We start from the raw sequence: 9,713 nt of genomic DNA on the forward strand, positions 1-9,713 counted from the left end.
GATGAGGGAATGTGTGGCATTCTAGTATTGCTTGATCTGAGTGCAGCGTTTGACACCGTCGTACATGGATTACTACTAAACGACCTCAAAGCAATTGGTATTAAGGGCGAGGCGCTGAATTACTTGGAGACTTTCTTAATAAACAGAACTTTTTGTGTTCAGATTGGCAGGTCCTTCTCCAGGACAAAAGTACTGGCCAGGGGGCTCCCACAGGGAAGTGTCCTGGGCCCTATCCTGTTTTGTATTTACACTATTGAATTGATGCATTTGCTGAGGAATCATGGGGTGAACTTTCAATTGTTTGCTGACGACACCCAAATCTACCTGTCATTGAGTAATGTAGAGGACACAGAAAGGAAAATAAATGAAGTCATGACTGATGTTAAAAGATGGATGAATTCCAAACAATTGAAGTTAAACGATAGTAAAACGGAGTGTCTGCTTATTGGGAAAAAAGCATGATTTGAGAAGACTTGATATTGTGAAACTTAGAGTGCTTGAAAATGATTTTGATGTGATAAATCCCATCAAAAACTTAGGTATTGTTTTCGATTGTGGTCTGTCATTTAATGAGCATATAAATAGAGTAACCAGAATTGCAGGCTATCACCTGAGAAATATTGCCTTTTTAAAGAAATACCTTGACACAAAAACTTTAACATTGCTGATACACAATTACGTAATCAGCAGGCTAGACTATTGTAATGTGTTGTACTATGGTTTACCAAACTACAATTTGAGGAAGATACAAAATGTGTTTAATAGAGCTGCTAGACTAATAAAAGGCCTGTCCCCCCGTGAGAGGATCACGCCAACGCTTATCGAGCTCCACTGGTTGCCTATAAAAGCGAGGATTATTTTCAAGATTTGTGTCCTAACGTACCAAGCACTTAAATTTGAGAAACCTTCGTATATGAGAAATATGTTGAAGAGTTTTCGCCCTGATACTGTAGTTAGCTTGAAATACATTGACGATCCATATCGTCTCGAGGAACTGAGAAGCAGGACCAATGTTGGTACTAGAGCCTTTGAAAGAAGCGCTCCTAGAATTTTCAATAAGTTCCCCTTAGAGGTGAAGCAGAGCTTGAACTGCGATGTTTTCAAGAGAAAACTGAAGACGCACATCTTTGTTGATTGTTACCAATCGGGTGAGATGGACCCCTTCTACAAGGTCTAAATTGATGTCTTCGTCGTGCCCTCTGTAGCTACCGACTTCGGCAGAAAGAGGGCCAAGAGTGTCATCCAAAAGTAAAGTAAGTAAAAAACGACAGTGGAGGTCCTGTAGAGAGTGGGGTTCCCCTGCTGTATGGGACCGGAAAAGCAGCCATCAAAGTAAGTTTTACTTCTTTCAGTAGGTCCTCTCTAGCACCTGCCAACAAGATTCTTTATGCTGAAAGTTAAAGTTCCAAGGACATTTTGAGATAGCTTTTACAGAAGGAACATTCAACTTGTTCCGCTCGTCACTCCACAGGACATTAGTGAATGAGAATACACACTCAACATTAGCCTTATGTTGAACTGAAATCAGGACAATAGGGGTGTCCCAGAAGGGTTAATGTATGACAGAGAACAAAAGGATAAAACCCAGGACGGGTGACAACCCTACTCTAGACATGTTTAATGAAATGTAAGGTGATAACAATATTTATTTGTGCCTCAAAACGTGTTTTTGTGTTCTGATAATTATAAAGCCGCTAGAATAACATAACATAACCAAGCTCAAAAGATATTAAACATGGTGTCTAAGAGAGAAGCAGTGAAAGGTGCAGTGGGTGTGAGTGTGAGAAGGAAGGAAGTGAAAGGGGGAAAAGGAGAGGAAGAATATTCAAGAAGAAACCATGTCTGGTCCAAATGACTGCGGATGGTGCAAAAAAGGGGTAAGATCGAACCAAGAAGCGATAGAATGTGATTTGTGTGGTGTATGGTTCCACATAGGCTGTGGACAACTAGACAGAAGTGAATTTAAGAGAATTAGCGAATCTAAACATGCCCGATGGTTTTGTAGTAGATGCGGGGGAGTTTCAAAAACTTGAAGGCAGAAAACAAGAAACTTAGGAAACAGTATGATGAGCTCAGGGATAATTTCATAGGGCTGCAGGATACGGTAGATGAGTTAAAAAAGGAGATCAGGGCTTTAGTGGATAATAATAGGATAGGAACGGGTCATCTGACAAGAGAAGAAGTTAGGGAGGAAGTCAGGGCAGAGATGATAGAAATAAGGGAAAAGAAGAAAAAGAAAAACAATATAGTAATTTTCAACATAAAAGAAAGTACAAAAGTTGATAATAATGAAAAGCTGAAAGATGATTTTGATATATGTGGGAGTTTGATTAATGTCGAGTTAGGAATGAATGATGTGGAAATTGAAGAAGTGGGTAGGTTAGGCAAACCAAGGGAAGAGAGAGAGAGAGAGAGGAACAGGGGCAAAGACAAAAACCAAGGCCCCTGCTAGTTAAGCTTAAAAGCACTAAGGAAAAATGGGGAATAATTGCAAGGGGAAAACACCTCAGGAAATCAACAAAAGAGGAGTTGAGACAAGTTTTCATTGCACCTGACCTCACCTTCAGGGAAAGGGAAAAAGAAAGGAAGTTGCTAGAGAAATTGAGAGAGAAAAAAGAAAATGGAGAGCAGGGATGGTACATAAAGAGAGGAGAACTAGTAAGAAACAACAATTTTCGTCAAGAAGCAAACGCAAGCAGAGCGAATTAGTAAAGGTATAAATTTAAACAAAAAAGTTAGCCAATGTATAAGAATATGCCTGTTAAATATCCAAGCACTAACCAAACAGAAATTAATAGAAGTGGAAAACGAGATGAATACAAATAAAAATCATAAATTTTGTTTGACAGAAACGCACCGAAAGATAGATGAAATACAGCTGAGTAAAGGTCTGTTGAAGATAGAAAAAAGAAGGGATTTTAAAGACAAAAAGGGTGGTGGGTTAATGTTAATTTTTTAAAATAACGATATCACTGAAGCAGCAGAGGAAATGGAAACAAAACATAGCGATATAATAATGGTACAATGCAAAATCCACAACTTAGCATTTTTGATAATACTAGTATATTTCGCAGCAGGAAATACAGAAGATAGAAAAAGAGATCAAGAATTGAAAGCGGAATGGGAAAAATTAATACAGAAAGCAGGAGAAACAACTCCTTTGCTAGTTATGGGGAATTTTAACGTCCACGTGGGATTTCTGGGACACCAACAAATAGACAGAAATGGGGGAAATGGTGTTAGATTGGATGGGTAACCACAACCTAACACTATTAAATGGAGATGAAAGGTGCTCAGGACTATACACGTGGAATAGACAAGATCGGCATAGTGCTATTGATTTTGTACTTGCAAATAATATGCTATATAAACAATTTAAATGTATGGAAATAGATGAAGATAAAACAGTATTAGACATATCAGATCACAACTTAATAACAGTAGAATTGGAAGTAAAAGCAAATAGAGAAAATAATTGCAATAAAGGGTAGTGAGAAGAAATTACATATTATAGAAGTGACGCAAAAGATATAGACGAATATGTGAAATCTATAGAGAGAAAACTTGTCAGCAAGGATGTAAAAAACATTGATGAGCTAAACATAATAATGGCAGAAATGAAACAAGAACATTTGGCTAAAACATATAGGAGAAGGGTAACAAATGAAGGGAAGACCAAAGAACAACCTTGGGTAACCGAGGAAATAAGAAGAAAGATTAAGGAAAGAAAGGAACTTAATAGAAAAAAGAGAAATGAAAAAGATATTAGGATAAAAAGAGAATTAGAAGAAAAATACAATCATAAGAAGAAAGAAGTACAAATACTGGTGAAAGAGAGCATAACGTTATATGAGAAAAAGAAGACAAGGGAGATAAGAGATGATAAAAACAATAAACTATGGGAAAACATAAACAAATTAAGAAATAGCAAAGAAATAAAAAGCGAGGCAATAAAATTATATGGAGAGAGAGGAATTAAACTATCAGATGAAGAGGCTAAAGAAGAATTAGTAAAATTTTAGAAAACAGTCTACAACACACATGAAAATAGAATAACTGAGATCTGGAATGAGGAGGAGGAGAGTGAATACCTGGATAATTTGAGAAGAGAAAACGACATTATAACTGTAAATGAATATAGTATACCTGAACATCTAAGGGAGCATTACGATGCTGTACTTAATGTCGAAGGAAAAATTAAACCCATGCCCGCCGCTGAAATGAGTAAAGGTAAATTAGAAAAATGCCTAAAACGCCTAAAGAAAGGTAAAGCAGCTGGGCCAGATGGACTAAAGCCAGACTACTACAAAGCAATGATGATGAGTGATATATGCAAGAATACACTAGTGAACTGCTACAAAGAGGAGCTAGCCAGCAAAGAAAAACCCAAAATCTGGAAAGAATCCAGAACAAAAATGTTAATAAAAGAAAAACAAGCCAACAGAAAAGGAATTGAGACCTATAGCTCTCACAAATGTATCATATAAAATATACATGGCTTTTATCAAGGATGAAATAGAAGGGCATCTAAAAAGTAATAATGCCATAGAGGATAGTCAAGCGGGATTTACAGAAGGAGGAAGGATTGAGGATAATATATTCATCTTACAGTACATAATCGAAGAAACTTTCAAAAATAAGAAAAAACTCATAGTTGCCTCTTTAGATTTCAAAAAAGCTTTCGATTCCATAAAAAGGGAAGCACTGATAGAAACATTAAAGCAATATAAAGTACATACTAGTATAATTAACTCTATAGCAGAAGTATATGTGGGAGACTCTACTATGTTAGACATAGGGGAAAGAGTAGAACAAAAATTGAGCGTAAGTAGTGGAATAAAGCAAGGCTGTACTGGCTCTACAACATTATTCAAATCAATTACTTATCAGATTATAAAACAAGTATAAAAGGAAGGTAATGGTTTTAAAAATGATATTATAAAGCTAGTAGTACTATTTTTTGCTGATGATGTCCTAGTGCTTGCTGTGAGTATAGACTTAAAAGCAAATTTCAGGGGAAAATATGAAGATATGTGTGACTTGTGCAAAGATGAAGAATATACTACCGAACATTCATTTTAATGCCCAAATTAGGACAGCTAATGAATGTAGACATAAGCTTAGGTACGCTGAAAAATCCTAGCAGGGATCTGGCTGCATTTATAGGTAGGGCAATGCATATAAAAAAAGAATTTAAGAAGTCCAAACTGACAGACAATGGGTTGCCAAAACTGACGATAGCAAGGTGTTATCCTATCTAATTTCAAGGTAGAAGGGAATAAAAGTAAAGATTGAGAATCTCCTTACGATATTAATTTATTTAAGGCACAGGTAACATAAACTTATTTTGCGGAGTGAGCAATAAGGAACCAGGAGTAATAATAATAATAATAATAATAATAATAATAATAATAATAATAATAATAATAATAATAATAATAATAATAATAATAAGGCTTCTATTAATATTGTTTTCTTAGTAATATTGTGTCTTCTACAGTTCCATCTCTGAAGAAAAACTAAAGAAGAGGAAGAACAATGTTTGTTTACATTTGCGACGATGGAAATCTTGAGAAGTTAGAAGTCTAGGAAACCACGATTAAGTTATTTTTTTAATATTTTAAAAAAAATATATCTGCCCTATTTTATCCACGTTGAACACAAATATTCCATAATGGTACGGACTACCTAAACTCTAATAATTTCGCAATTGTATTAATTATTTAGCCGTGTCACGGCAAACATTTATGGCAACTGCCATAAGGTTTAGAGTAGACACTTGTCTATCGTATGAAGACGAATTCCTTCAAAAGGTTATTTCGTAAATTAGTTGTTTTTACGTAATATCTTTTGATCATTTGTATGATAGCAGACACCTGTATTTATAATAACGGCCACTTGAATCTATGATAGTGGCTACCTGTATGTATGAAAGCAGCCACCTGTATGTATTGTAGCAGTCACCTGTATGTATGAAAGCGGCCACCTGTATGTATGAAAGCAGCCACCTGTATGTATTGTAGCAGACACCTGTATGTATGATAGCGGCCATCTATTTATGATAGCAGCCACATGTATGTATGGTAGCAGTCACCTGTTTATATGATAGCGGCCATCTCTATTTATAATAGCGGCCACCTCTATGTATGATGATGGCCGTGCCCTATACTTATTTTCAACTCTTTCATAAACTTGGTAAATATATATCCATTCACCGTTCTCTGTCCCCACATTATGCATACGTTACCTCCCCAAACTGCCTTTTGACCAGTTCTGAAGAGACCAGCTTGATTCATGAGGCTGGTTAATTTCCTCCTTTAATAATGATAATGATGATGAAATTGAAATTTCCTTCTTTTTTCCTAGTGATTCGTAAGACATCGCCGTCGCATTACAAAAACCCCTGTCCGTTGTTCTGCAAAACCTCTACTCAAGAACACCACCTAACCTAAACATCCCTACTTAACCTAACCTACAAGTCGTGTCCTTACCTAACGGCTAGACTGCCGTATTCTTAGCCTACCCTGTGTTTGATTTGCAACCCATTTGACTCTTAGCAAGGTAACACAATCATATTTTGTAAAAGGAAATCCATTTCACACCTAAAAAGTAAATTTACATTTGTCCCAATGAACTACATTAACATAAATATAGATGTATATACTGTACTTACATTACTCTAAGTCATTGAAGTCGCAATCTTCATGTACGATCTTCTCCCTGTTGGTCAACTTCCTTTTTGTTGTGGGTGAGATGGCCCGGCAATTAGCGAAGAAGAAGAAGGAATGGGGCGTTTATGGTGTTGGGACGGGCAACAATTCCTGGAATCGTGGCACGAGCTATTGTATTATAACACCGCCATAAAACGTGGATTTGCCGTTGTTCGTTGATTTTCCATCATAGTTATAACGCATTTCACCAAAACAGTACTTTGAATAAACACCAGAATAATCCACCTGGAGTCCTATCTTATACAAATAAGCTGTAAAATCATTACTCTCAGTAAACTTCACAATCCTTACAATTTTCGAATTAGTCGAATTATAAAACGATTTACAAGTATCTTCACTCTTGCAGTGATGTGTTCCCATTTTCTCGTCTCGGTGGATTAGAAAGAGCATCTCCAAACCACGCTTGGTGCTCCCAATACCCTGTTTTTAAATTTTGGAAACATCCGATTCTGATTGGATGAAAAAGAAAAGCCAAGACTTAAACATCTCCCTTGGTCAAAGTCTTTGGACATCCTGGTATTTGAAACAAGTCGACTTGATTATAGGAACTTTCTCCCCTGAAAGGAGCTAGGGTTTGTATCTGTATCTGTGAAGGAATAATTAGAAATGTTTAAAGTGATTCGTATTTTTCCTAATAATACAACCCTGAGTCCACTCCTTAAGTCATAGGCGAAGGTCGGAAGCGTCTGTGCAGTGTGCTGGCGAGGGAACAGGCTCTCCAGCCACCCGCCAGTGCATTCATTACGAACCCCATTATGAATTCTTAAAGCCGAGTTCCATCTACACTGAAATCATACTCTTTATATCATACTCTTATCAAAGGATTCAGTTTTGCATAGTTGAGAAAAACACAAATATCTTGAAGATTTTGACATTTTTATCAGGTGTTAATTTCCTCCAGAGATTAATCTAGTTAATAATACCATTAACTATGCTTTCAGGTCATGCAGGTCGGCTGAATTTTGATGCCAACGCGTGCAAATTCTCAACAACAGCTTTTCCTCTGGTTAAGGCTGCACGAGCATACTGCCGCACCTGTATACGTTCGTGAGTCACCATCTGCTCTGCCGCGTGTTTTAGTACATCCTCTTCAATTGGAACCAAAAGTAAAGTCAACTGTATATGCTAAACTATTCAATATTTGTAATGAAATTATACCTAAGGCTCTCAATATTGGTGATCCATATAGAAATAGCTTGAATGTTCTGAATTCAAATAACAGTTTTTTTAATTTTGATTGGAATGTAGTGTATCTTGACTTTGAATTGTTTAACCTTTTATAACTCTATACAGTGTATACTGTATACAGTTTAATTACTGTACTGTAAGTTTGTAATGCAACGTGATTCATCCATTATCAAATCGGTCATTTCAGAAAGATAATCCTGCTGGCAGATGTTTCGAAAGCTAGAGACCGCACAAATGTATTTTTATGTGCTGAACGTAGTAAGAATCTTTGACAGTAAGGAAGAGAAAAGCTCTCCCTGCTGAATCAAGATGGAAGGCTACGGGAACTAAGTATCAACACCAAGAATGACAAAAAAGATCTTGCATAGACTCAATTCGGGAAATGTCAAGAATGATGAAAAATTCTGGAGGTGAGTTGTGTACAAAACTTCAGTTTAAGGCAATGCAGTATCTTAGTTTACGAGTTTTCCCATAAAAAATAAAGAAAATTCACATAAATAAACATATGTCATCAGATTTAAAGGTTTCGTATTGTAAATTATCGACAATTTATAACCCCTATCGTCAGAAATAAGTCAAAGATTAGAAATCACAATGAAAAGTAGAAATAGCTGACAAATTAACTCACACTTCCGTACCTTTGGTTGGTGTGAGATGAGAATGACCTTCACTAGCACTTACTGAATCATTTGATTTATCCTTTTTTTTTCAATATTTAACTTAGCCGGTGATTATAATAGCTGCAACTCTGTTGCTCGACAGAAAAACTCTACGGAAAAATTCGCCAGCGATCGCTACACAGGTAGGGGGCGTACTCAACAGCGCCATCTGTCGTTCAGATACCCAGTACTCATTGTAAACAAAGAACTCAATTTTCTCTCTGTCGAGCTATCGACAAGACGCTCTTATTCGCTGTTGCTAAACTGGAGTTTTTTCACAACTATTTGGTGAAGTACTTTATTCTAGTTTTGAGCTTTCGCTATGCAGGTGTTTTATCTTCATCTTAAATCTTGAACTCGTTTTGGATAGATTTAATTATGGTGACAAAGAGAGTATGGACTTTCTTTCACTTTTAAATGGCCGACCCTTCCCTTAGACGGAAGTGTGTTTAGGCTTTTAGTAATTCTTATCACGTTATAGATTTTCCTCTATATATTTTATATCTCTCCGCCTTTATTAGGCCTCTTCGATTAACTTTCCGTTTATTATAAACATATAAAAATAAATTTTAATGTTTTGTTTATATAGACCTTTCCTGAGAGTAGGCGGTCCTAACTTGGAAACCGAAGTTAATCAACGTTGAGCCCTTTATATCGTAATTAGCTTTTAAAGAGCTAAGGATTTAAAACTTTTTAAATGTAATATTTTATGAAAGAATTTCTTTGATAGTCTTCGTATTGTTTTCAAAGATGAACTAACGTTTAGTTTTTTTATGCTACGCAGTTGTTGACGTTCAGGACGTTCAACATGCGCTCTATCGTTACGATAGAGAGAGAGTGTATCACGGTTTCACTTTGCAGTAAGAGTAAATCGATTCTGACGTTTTGTTCATTCTTTCTTAGCTTAAATGTTTTAAATTCTAATTTAAAGGAACTTTTTATTGAAAAACCTTTCAGTTTTTTCCTTTAGTCAAATAACATGATTTTTTTTTTTTTTGACGAAATATAATTGGGCTCTTCTCTTAGGTGCGAAATCAAGAGAGAAAGAGAGAGAGAGATAGAGACGGAGGGAGAGAGAGGAGAGAAAACGTTCCGTTCAAGCGGGTAACGTTGTTCTCGTGTTACTCGCGTCCCT

At 36.2% G+C, this 9,713-nt stretch overlaps 1 long non-coding RNA gene across 1 annotated transcript; it reads left to right on the forward strand.

Moving 5' to 3' along the window:
* The first annotated feature begins 5,544 nt into the window (after positions 1-5,544).
* Positions 5,545-8,323, forward strand: LOC137633934 (uncharacterized). The gene is made up of 3 exons (XR_011042359.1): positions 5,545-5,677; positions 7,673-7,837; positions 8,107-8,323. It is a non-coding gene; the product is annotated as an uncharacterized lncRNA (long non-coding RNA).
* The last annotated feature ends 1,390 nt before the right edge of the window (positions 8,324-9,713 follow it).

The sequence above is a fragment of the Palaemon carinicauda genome, chromosome 43 (genome assembly GCF_036898095.1).
Source record: "Palaemon carinicauda isolate YSFRI2023 chromosome 43, ASM3689809v2, whole genome shotgun sequence".
In the NCBI taxonomy this organism is placed as follows: domain Eukaryota; kingdom Metazoa; phylum Arthropoda; class Malacostraca; order Decapoda; family Palaemonidae; genus Palaemon; species Palaemon carinicauda.